Source organism: Oratosquilla oratoria, chromosome 35 (genome assembly GCF_046742065.1).
Source record: "Oratosquilla oratoria isolate Oo_2021 chromosome 35, ASM4674206v1, whole genome shotgun sequence".
Lineage (NCBI taxonomy): Eukaryota > Metazoa > Arthropoda > Malacostraca > Stomatopoda > Squillidae > Oratosquilla > Oratosquilla oratoria.
The window spans coordinates 16,614,458-16,625,039 of NC_134811.1; positions in this window are offsets into that span (position 1 = coordinate 16,614,458).

Below are 10,582 nucleotides of genomic sequence, written 5' to 3' on the forward strand. Positions count from 1 at the left end.
CGCAAAACGAAACACTATGGGGGACCAACAGATTTTGCCCAAATTCTTTAGGTCACCAATTTGGCCCAAACTTACCCCAGAGGGAGAGAGTCGGGCACAGTGTACCATGAGATAGACGCGAGGAGCCTGGATCCAAGGGCCTGTGCGTGGCGATCATCCAAGTTTGAACCTTTTCTCCGATTTTTCACATTTCCGCCTATGGCGACCGTACTGTTGGCTTGAGTGGTGTCCATGTAAAATCCTCAGGAGCCCTGGTGATACTCGAACTGTGGTCGAGATGGTGGCCCAATCGGAGCAGGTGACCAAAATGACCCTATATCGAAAAAATCCCAAAGGTTTAGAAATTTTGCCCCAAATCGGCAGGTCATCAATTTGGCCCAAACTTACCCCAGAGGGAGATAGTCGGGCACAGTGTACCTTGAGAAGCCTGGTCCCAAGGGCCTGTGCGTGGTGATTATCCAGAATTGGGCCTTTTCTCCGATTTCTTACATTTCCGCCTCTAGCATCCGTACTATTGGCGCCTACCCCTTGCGGCAGCTTATTTGTGACCAGAATAGTTAGGCACTTTCTACGGCGAAATGATGTAGATAGAATGTATCTGACAATCCCCTGCTGTCACGCTGGGCCAGAGTGGAATGTGAGGGAGACCCATCAATTCGCTCCCACACTGCCGTGGGAAGAACATTTACAGGTAACCCCTCTCTTCGGGACTTTGGCTTTTTTCACATTGATTTTCTTTATTTCCCTAGGGTCTGTATCATTACCATGGCCCCAACAAAGGAATTAGCTAAAAACAAAAAATGCCCAAGTCATCGGACTAAAAAAGGCAGGCCATGGAACTAAAGAAATCAGTGAAATGTTGAAAGTGGCCAAATCCAAAGTCAAGAGATGCATAGTACGATTTCGAGAGGGAGGAGGGTCGGAGATACCTTACCAGAAACCTAGAATAGGGTGTGTTAAGACTTCTCCAAGGGTTTTGAACATCATAAATCCACTAATAGCAGCAAAATCTCCGAGGAAGTTCATTTAGGACTCATCCATATACACATTAAACAGCCACGGCGACATGACACATACCTGACGCAGTCCCACCTTTACCTCTAACCATTCGCTCTCTCCATTTCCAATCCTAACCCAGGCTCTACTACTATCGTAAAAACTCTTGACTGACCTTAAGAACTTTCCCCAGATCTCATATATCTGCAAAAGCTCCACCAGTGCCTTCCTGTCTACCCTGTCGTAAACCTTTTCCAAACCCATAAAGGCCCAGATCCTTACCTTTTCCTAAACCTTTCTCACATATATGTCTTACTACAAAAATCTGATCCTTGTAACCCCTACCTTTCCTAAACCCACTCTGTTACTCACCAATTACTCCCCCTGTTCCTCTTCTAATCCTTTCAATTAAAACTTTCTCATAATCCCAACTATACTCAGCAAACTGATCCCTCTGATACTACTACTCACATTTTCTTCCTTTTTCGTACTCCCGCACTCTACCATCCTTTAGACACACATTAAATAACCTCAGTAGCTAGTCCACTATTAATGTACATCCCTTCCTCAGAAACTCCGTATGACACTCATCTAACCCAGGTACCTTACTTGCTGTCATCATTTCGATAACTATTTGCACCTCATCTTTATTTCTCCATATTTCTCCCCTCATCACTGTCATTTATTTATCGCCTCCTACTGTTACCGCCACTCCATCCCTATCTTCCTCCACATTTAGCAGTTCCCTAAAATACTCAACCCATCTCCTTACCGCCCCCTCTTCGGTTATCATCTCTCCATCTGCACTTTTTACCTTTTCTTCTCTACTCGATTCGCCTTCCCTTTCTTAACTTCCTTCCAAAAAATATTTATATCACTTAAAAAAAATCTGTCATTCTCCTTTCCCATTTTATATCTACTCTCCTTTTTGCCTCCTTTATCTTGTGTTTTACTTCTCTTTTTTCGTTGTACCTCTCGTCCTACTTTACATTCAGTCCGTGAATGCTCGATTCTTCTCTTCAACAACCTTCTTCATTTCATCATCCCACCACTCACTACCCTCCCTTCTATTCCTTCCCACCCTCCTTGGTATACTATCTTTGCACACCTTGTTATTCCCTCTTTGAAACACCCCCATTCCTCCTCCACTCCTACCTATGCTCTATACTTCATTACTTCGCACACTTCTCTCAGCTTCTCCTTGTACTCCGGCTCATTTAAACATTTTACTATAAGCACCTCTTTTCTTCTGTCCTTTTCATCTTTCCCCATATATCCTATACTATCAACTTACCTTCCAACAAAAAATTATCTCAGATTTCCCTACTTTCTCCCCTAAGAACTATGGATATCCAAAATTATTCCTATTCTGCTCCTGGATACCAATACATAGTACTTTAACCCTTATCAACCACCCTTCCACCCACTACCCTCTCCCACGTGTATTTATGTTTGACTTTTTTCCTAAACTTTGCGTTTGCATTCACAGAAACGGTAACTCTGAAGCCCGGCATACAACAGTTTGGTAAAGTTTATGGCAACATTTATTTTGTATTATTTAGTTGTTGCATCAGTCGCCAGGTGGCTAAACGTGGCGTGACTCCTTTACCATAAATTCGTTCATATTTCGTAAATAACAAAATCACCGGTAAGCAAAATCCATTTTCAGCTATGCGAGGTTTCAAACTTAAACCAAAATGAAATACAAACGTCACAGCACAAATAGCTCCAGTCATCCGGAGTGATTATCTCGTTTTCCAGTGACCACATTAACAATATTTGATCAAAATTGATCAAAGCCTGTTGTTCAGTATATTTACCAGGAACGTAAGTTTCTGTTAAAACGTGAAATTAAGAATTGTGTATTTTTGGTTAAAATTATTCTTTGAACTGTGTGATTTTATATGATAGCTACCATTGCATATAAAGGCAAAAACGACCATTAAGTTAAAATTATTCACTAAATCTTATATTTGTTCAGTCTGACATGACTTACAAATTACAATTTTCTTCGATTATACCTAACATGTGAAAAGGTACCCCTAATAATTTAAAGATGCTAGATAATAATGTTTCCAGCAATTTTGGTTGGCACGTGCCATATTGCCCATCCCTGCCATATGTATGTATGTATATATATATATATATATATATATATATATATATATATATATATATATATATATATATATATATATATATGTCCTTTTGGCCACTTGCTCCGAATTGGCCTCTATCTCACCCACTGGTCCAGGGCCACGAGGCCTCGTGCGGATTTCACCTGGATACCCCTCAGGCCAAAGGTGCGGGCGCCAGAGGCGGAAAGGCAAGAATAAACCCAGAGCCTGAAATTTGGTCAGGCCCCACCGACACGCCCTTAGGTCTAGGTTCCTCACATGTACCTTAGTGCCCTTGGCACGACTCTCCGTCAGTGCCAGTTTGATCCAAAATCGGCTGACTTAGGGATTTCGTTATTTATCTATTTATTTTTGGGTGGTCTGTATATATATATATATATATATTATATACATATATATTATATATACATATATATATATACATACATATATATATTATATATACACAGTATATACACTACCACCTCTGATATCCGAACACACACAGACACTGGGGAAGACAGAAAAATAGAGAGACTATAATTCCAATTTTGTATCGTTTCAGTTGACATCATACCAGTGAAATCGACCCAGGGAAGAGAAAGAACAGAAAAGCGAGGGCTGAAGAGATCAGCCAGCGAGTTGTTAAAGACCTGTAGTAGTGAAACATGTAACACTTGTGATTCAAATGGAAAGGAAGGAAATTGCTTCAGGACTCGAGTAGAGCTGCAACAGAAAATAGATATACTTGAAGTCGAAGTCACCAATCTCAGACAAGAAAATCTTTCACTGAGGAAACGAATGATGGAATTAATTGAAAGTTAAACGCGTACTAAAGTGGAAGCAATACTGAATTCTTTCTTCAGCAAAATACAAAGCAATACAATAATGGGTAAGTGGAACTGGGAAATACTGAACAGATGAAGGTAGACCGTCACTTCTCACAACTGTCCTAAATGAAACAGATACTGACGAATAGGAAAGGATATTCCCTTGCCAAGTGGATGTATTTTAAATTAGAGAAACCGTTAAGTTGTGAGCATGGCTTACTGTCGTCACAGAAACTTTGTACACTCAAATATGAGAAGACGAGGAGAGGCGGGAAGGAAAACGCGGGAGTTAGAACGCGTCACTTCTCGACCGGTGTACTCGTAGACCATCTTTCTCAAGGAAAGATAGGTCGAGCGGTGTATCATTCCACTAATAAGTGATATTGTGTATCTATCTTTTCTTGTTTTTCCATCCTTATATGTTCTGCATCATCATTGATGTATAAAACAGACTGAGTTATGTTACAGCGAGTGTATATCAACAGCATGTTAAGTTCCATATCGAAGTCGGATGCAGAAATTGGAAAAGTAACAAACAGAAAAAATAGACCAGATAACATGCAAGCATTACATAATTTTAGTAATTTAATAATTCTTTTTTTTTCGATGAAACAAGTGTTTTAAGCTACTGATATTATAAGGATTATGAACCATATAATCATGGAATAGTAATACTCATGAGACATTTTTGGAAAGTAACTTACTAAACTTGTCATAGTCTTCTCCACTATATCAGTGTAATTTAGGATAAGGTACCTTAAAATGTATTATTTAGGTAGTCATACATAGTCAAGATAGGAAAGTGAAGAATATTAATTTTTTTGGGTCAAAGGCTTTCTCAAACAAAATTAAATAGTAAATAAAGTACATATATAAAAGTAAATGAATAAGATCATGTACACACACAGACACGTTTATATGTACATTACAAATGATCCATCAAAGTTAGTTGGGCCAGATATTTGTTAACCTCTTTTTGGAGTAGATTGCTCTCCTAAGCTGAATGGAACGATTTTTAACGGAATTCTGACGCGAGTCGGAACAAAACCTTTGAGCTTTCCAAAATGAACCAATTCTCCGAGAGCCTATGTAGTTTATTCTGTGGCCCTGTAGGCCTATGCTTGCCAGCAATTTCAAACATTCTTGGTACATTTACTTTTATGTTTTGTATTACATCCTGTGAATTAAACTAGTTTCTTACTTGTCTTATTTAAGTACATTTGAACAACCTTTATTATGTAAATAAATCATACCACCACTACACTTGTATTTTTCCTCTACCGTCAAATTTCTTGCCAACCTGCCCGTAGAAATGTCACGGCAATTCAAAATTTAGGGTATATTAGCGATTCCATGTTAATAGTTTAACCAGCATTGATTTATTTTTTTTTAGATAGTTATCCAAGATTTCCCGCCGAACGGCACTACATGTACATTGTCGTCAGTCTTTCTGGCTATTCTGGCTTCCATAAGGACAGATTTTCATTTTGTGCGCGGAAGCAAAACGGAGGTTTCTGTTTCAGGTCAGCGTGACATTGTGCATCTGATATCGTGTGGCAATGTGTTATGATTAAGATTATGTGAAATGTTCCTTTTTAATCGAAACTTAAATGTCACAAGACTTCTGAAGTTACAAGTATTTCTATTAGTAATAGGTGTCTCTAAATTGTGAGCACATAGGAAGTGCCACTATTTACAAGTAACATGGTCCTGTGGAATGAGCTCATTGTTCACCTTTGGCGAAGCACCCCGTCCAGGGACTAGCTACACCCATATGGATCAGAGGCACGCATCAAGAAGGCGAATTCAACGAAAATTGAAGATATGAGACACCACATAAACGAGCGTGATCGAACTTCACGATTCGGTTTCATGTAAATCTCGCGACACGGATCGAATTTTGCATAACAAACGGCGGAAATAACATTGAAGATGTTACTCATCAAAGGTTCAGTTAAATTAAATTATGTTAAATTTCCATTGAAAATATGCATTTTGCCTGTTTTCCAGACCTTTGGAAGACTGAGTAGACGAAAAAGACGGTGCATGAAGTTGGTATAATCTGTACTTTCCGTACACACCACCACGTGTTTTGCCCGTTAAGACTAAGACAGAGGGCTTGACTTTGGCCGGATTTTCTGCGGGAGCCGTCATAAGTGAACAAGAAAGACCCAAGTACACCCGAGGGAAAACCCACAAGTCTTGGATTCAAAAGCCAACCCGCATAGCGGGGCACAGCGGAACAAACCGAAACGTCGTTCCTGGAGGGGATGAAGTTGGGTTGGGCTGGATCGGGTTGGGTGAAATGTATCTGTGTTGGGGATGGGGGGCAGATTTATTTTACTTTATTTTTTAATGAAGTATCACTCCCACGGGCTTTGTTTGAGCCCGTACGGTGGTGTTTATGTAAGACACACCTTGTGGAGAGGAGATGGAATGTTGTAGCTATTGAGAAGGGGGGGCGGGACAGATGTGGTGACCAGGGCATTGGTTCTAAGTCAGGGAGGGAAACTGGGATGCGGAGGGAAGTGGGGAGGAAGGGTAGGAAATGGTGGCTTACGACAATACGGGCAGAAATGGGGGAAGGTTGTTATGTACTAAATGCTGCCGGAGGGTTACTGAGGGGAACTAGGCCTTTTTTTGTTTGTGAGAGAAAGGAAGCGTTGGAAAAACTTGTGTGAATGGAAAAACGAATTTCACAAAAGGGAGACAGTTTGTGTAGTATGGAGACCGGAGGAAATTGGAGGAAAGCGCAAACAAAGAAATCTGGACGGGCCTAACCAAGGAAAGAGAGAGAGAGAGAGAGAGAGAGAGAGAGAGAGAGAGAGAGAGAGAGAGAGGGGAGGAAGCTGGGCAGGGAACTTCAGGTTTCCAGGATATCAGAGAGGAAGATGAAGGGAAGTAAAGGAGGAGGAAGGTGAGGAGGGTGAGAAGGAAAGGAGAATAGAGGCCTGGAAAACTTTAGGGAGATAGATAGATAGATAGATAGACTTTATTTGTCAATGAATCAATGTACATGAAGTGTAAATAATGACAAGAACACATAGTTCGAAATAATAAATGCAAATTGCCGAGGATAACACAAAAAGCATATACGCTTATTTCCATTGTGGTCCTCATCAGATTGTTATTCTACACTAAGTCACACGGACAACATACGTAGGGGGTTAAGGGGACCAGAGACAAGAAAGAAAATGATAGCGAGGGAAGATGGGCTTAAAACACGATGGAGGGGAGATGAGAGTACTTGAGAAAGGAAGGGAAAGAATTTACAGTTAAAATGGAAACGCAGAAGGAAAAGAGGTCGATCACTGAAGAAATGGAAGAGGGCAGAGAGGCAGGATTAGAGGGAGAGATACCAAAATCAGAAAAGGTCTGAAGGGAGATTTAAGTGAGGAGCACTTGATTGCTGGGATAGGTAACAGTCACTGATGTGAATCGGAGAGAAGTGCGGGATTCGAACCCATAATTCGGCGGATGCGAAACCAGCACGCTTCCGAATACGCCACCTGAGAAACTGATAATGCAACATAGAAGAAGATTGAGAGACGGATTTGGAAAAAGTGCGCGCGTGGTTATGCACACTCACGGATGCACTAGCGCACACACGTTCACGCGAACACACACGCGCGCGCAGAAACGCAAATTCGCGAGCTCATGCATACGCCTCCTGCACACGACCGATCATACACTCATCCACACTTGTAAACACACGCACAAACGCCCACGCCCACGTGGGCGTATAGGCTCACACGCCCACGTGGGCGTATAGGCTCACACGCCCAAGTAGGCGTACAGATGCACGCTCACACACACACATACGCGCGCGCGCGCACACACACACAGACACACGCTCATACACCCATTGTGCACGCGCTCACTAACACGCCCACGAACACACTTGCACACACTCGATCCAACACATGCTCTAAGTCCATAGGCATAGTGAATCACATCCACGCAATAGCGTTTGCATACCTGCGCTCGCATCAACACGTACGTACGCACGCAAAAACACACTCATGCCCTCGTGTGCACGAACACGCACGATCGTGTACACACGCAGGGGCGTCCACAAACGGTTATAAACACACGCACATGAATGCGTGCACGTAAACGAACGCATATACACGCGCACACACGCACATACGCGGAGGAACGTGCACATATACGTACATGTTCCTTTCTTAAAGCTGAGTTGCTTCTTTCATACATTTTGCTACCACACAGGTTAGATACTCATCTATGATTTGCCGTGCATAAGTGCGTAAGGGTTTCCCCCCGAGTTTGATCGCTGGGATGTGCGCTCTTGCGTGCGTGAGGGTGATGGTGTGTGAACATAGGTGATTGCAAAGTCCGCGTGCATTTGCATGTGTGCGTGCGCGTGTAGGTGAACGAGTGCTCATGTGCTTGCGTGTGTGTGGGTGCGTGCGTCTGCGTGGGCGTTTATGTGCGTGTGCTTGCGTGTGGATGTGTGCGAATGCTTGACTATGCGTACGCGTGAGTATGGATTGTCACGCCAATAGTTTGTTCGTCTGGGCAAGCGCGAAGGAGTGGAATCGTGTGTGCGTGTACAATCAATCAATACACTGCCACTGGTCTTGCTTGCAAAAGTCCTGCGGCCTTTAGGTAACAGGCAGCACCCTCCGGCAGGACCATAAGTCACTTAGAAAAGATATATTGTGTTGTCTTGGGATTGTTCGTGTGGGGCATTGTAATACGAGGCAGTCTGTGTCCTGTGTGGTGTCGGTTGCATCTAGGGCTGTTTAAATCCGTGACCAGGCCTATTCTGTGTTGGTACTGTTATCAGTGTGAATTTTTTTTTTAAATCTAATATTTTTCTATTGCGTCTTACTAGTATGTCTGGGGCTATTTGATTATTCCGTTTTGTGGTTTGTCTTGAAGGGCTTGTTTCGTGATCAGAGTGTATACGGAATTTTGTGCAAATGTTTTGTGTGGTATAGGTGGTAGGTTTTTATGTTTCTGTAGTATGATGCTAGTGTAATTTATCATTTACTTATTTATTTTGCAATCTGTTCATAGTGCTTGTGAAATCTAGTGTGAACTGTGTGTGATGTTCAAGAGTTTTGGCATAGAATTGTGTTACTGTCATTTTCATGTGGTGTTCCATCGGGAGGATTTTGGTTTCTGGATGCAGGTGTCCAGTTGGAGTGGTTTTGGTGCATCTTGCTATTACTCTCAGTGCTACATTCTGTAGAATTTGCACATAGTTTGTGTTCCTCTTGCCGATTACCGGGAACCATGCTATGGAGGTGTAGCCAAGGGTGGTTCTCATGAATTGCTTGTAGATGGTTATTAGTTTATTTCTATTGTCTAAGGTCAATGTGTGATGGATTTTTAGTAGGTTTGCGAATTTGATGAGTTTCACTGCCAGGTCTTTGATAGTGGGCTCAGTCATACTAATATCAAATGTGAGCCTTGGAATTTTTGGGTTCTTTTCCAATGGAAAGATTTGATGATCTAATTTCATTGTTTTTCTTTTTTATTCATGGTTGTCTGATGTGAGCAACACCACTGCTAATTCCTAGGATGAAGTTTCTGTTATTTTTTAGCTATCGTTTCAGTTTTTTCAAGTAGGCTTGGGTGTTCTTTATTGTTATTTTGAATTTACTATGCTATCATTGTCAGGTCATCTGGATACGAGTACACTGGTGTTTAGTACAGGTTTTGGAGTTGGGTAGTATTTATGAAGGGATTGAATAACAATGGTGAAAGAATTGCACCCTGTGGGACTCCATTGTATAGCCTTTTTGTTCCTGAGATTTGGTTGTTATAGATTCCTCTGGTTACCCATATTTGTTGTTCCATACCAATGATCTTTTTTGGATGATACGAGTCTGGGGACCTTGGAAAAACCTTTGGCTATCATAAATGTTCTTTAGTGTTTTTTTCTTAAATCCTTTCAGCACTTGTGGTATTTGTGTGCAGTGCAGTGGTGGCCTTCCTTAAATCTTTGTTGGTTGGGGAGTTAGATATTTCTATTTGATTCTTCTTCTTATCAGCCTTTCCATTAATTTGGATCTTGTGGATAGTATAGAGATTGGTCTGTGTGATGCAGGGTTTTCAGGTGGTTTGGTTTCAAAACTGGGATTATGTGAACTCTTTTCCAGATGTTTAAGATTTTGTTGCGAAACCAGTAGTGTCAAATAGGCTTTTATGGTTTTTTGCCAAAGAGATTTGAGATTTTGTCTGGGCCTTCATCTTTGGTGTTTTTCAATTATATGCACATGGGCACCTGTGTTTGCATGTGCCAGTACTCGTGTGTGTGCATGCATCTATGTATCATATTTACCTAATTCTGGCATACAGGAATGGAGTGCTCATTGGGTCCTGTTTCCTATTCTCTAATTTTCTATCACACAAAGCCTCAATTCATGTACAGTTCCAACTTATCTATATCCTTGATTTCCAATTATCATATTTAGATTTGAACTTGTGTATTGTTTGAGCTTGGGCTATATATCCTAAGCTATTCTAAGTATTTATGCATCAATATGGAAAATGATTTCTGTACATCCTTTACACATGTGTTTTTTCTTAATCTTTTTTTCAGGCAGGTATCCCATGACCTCTTAAAGCCCTCTCATGTGTAATCAGATTTCTTCTGTCAATACAATC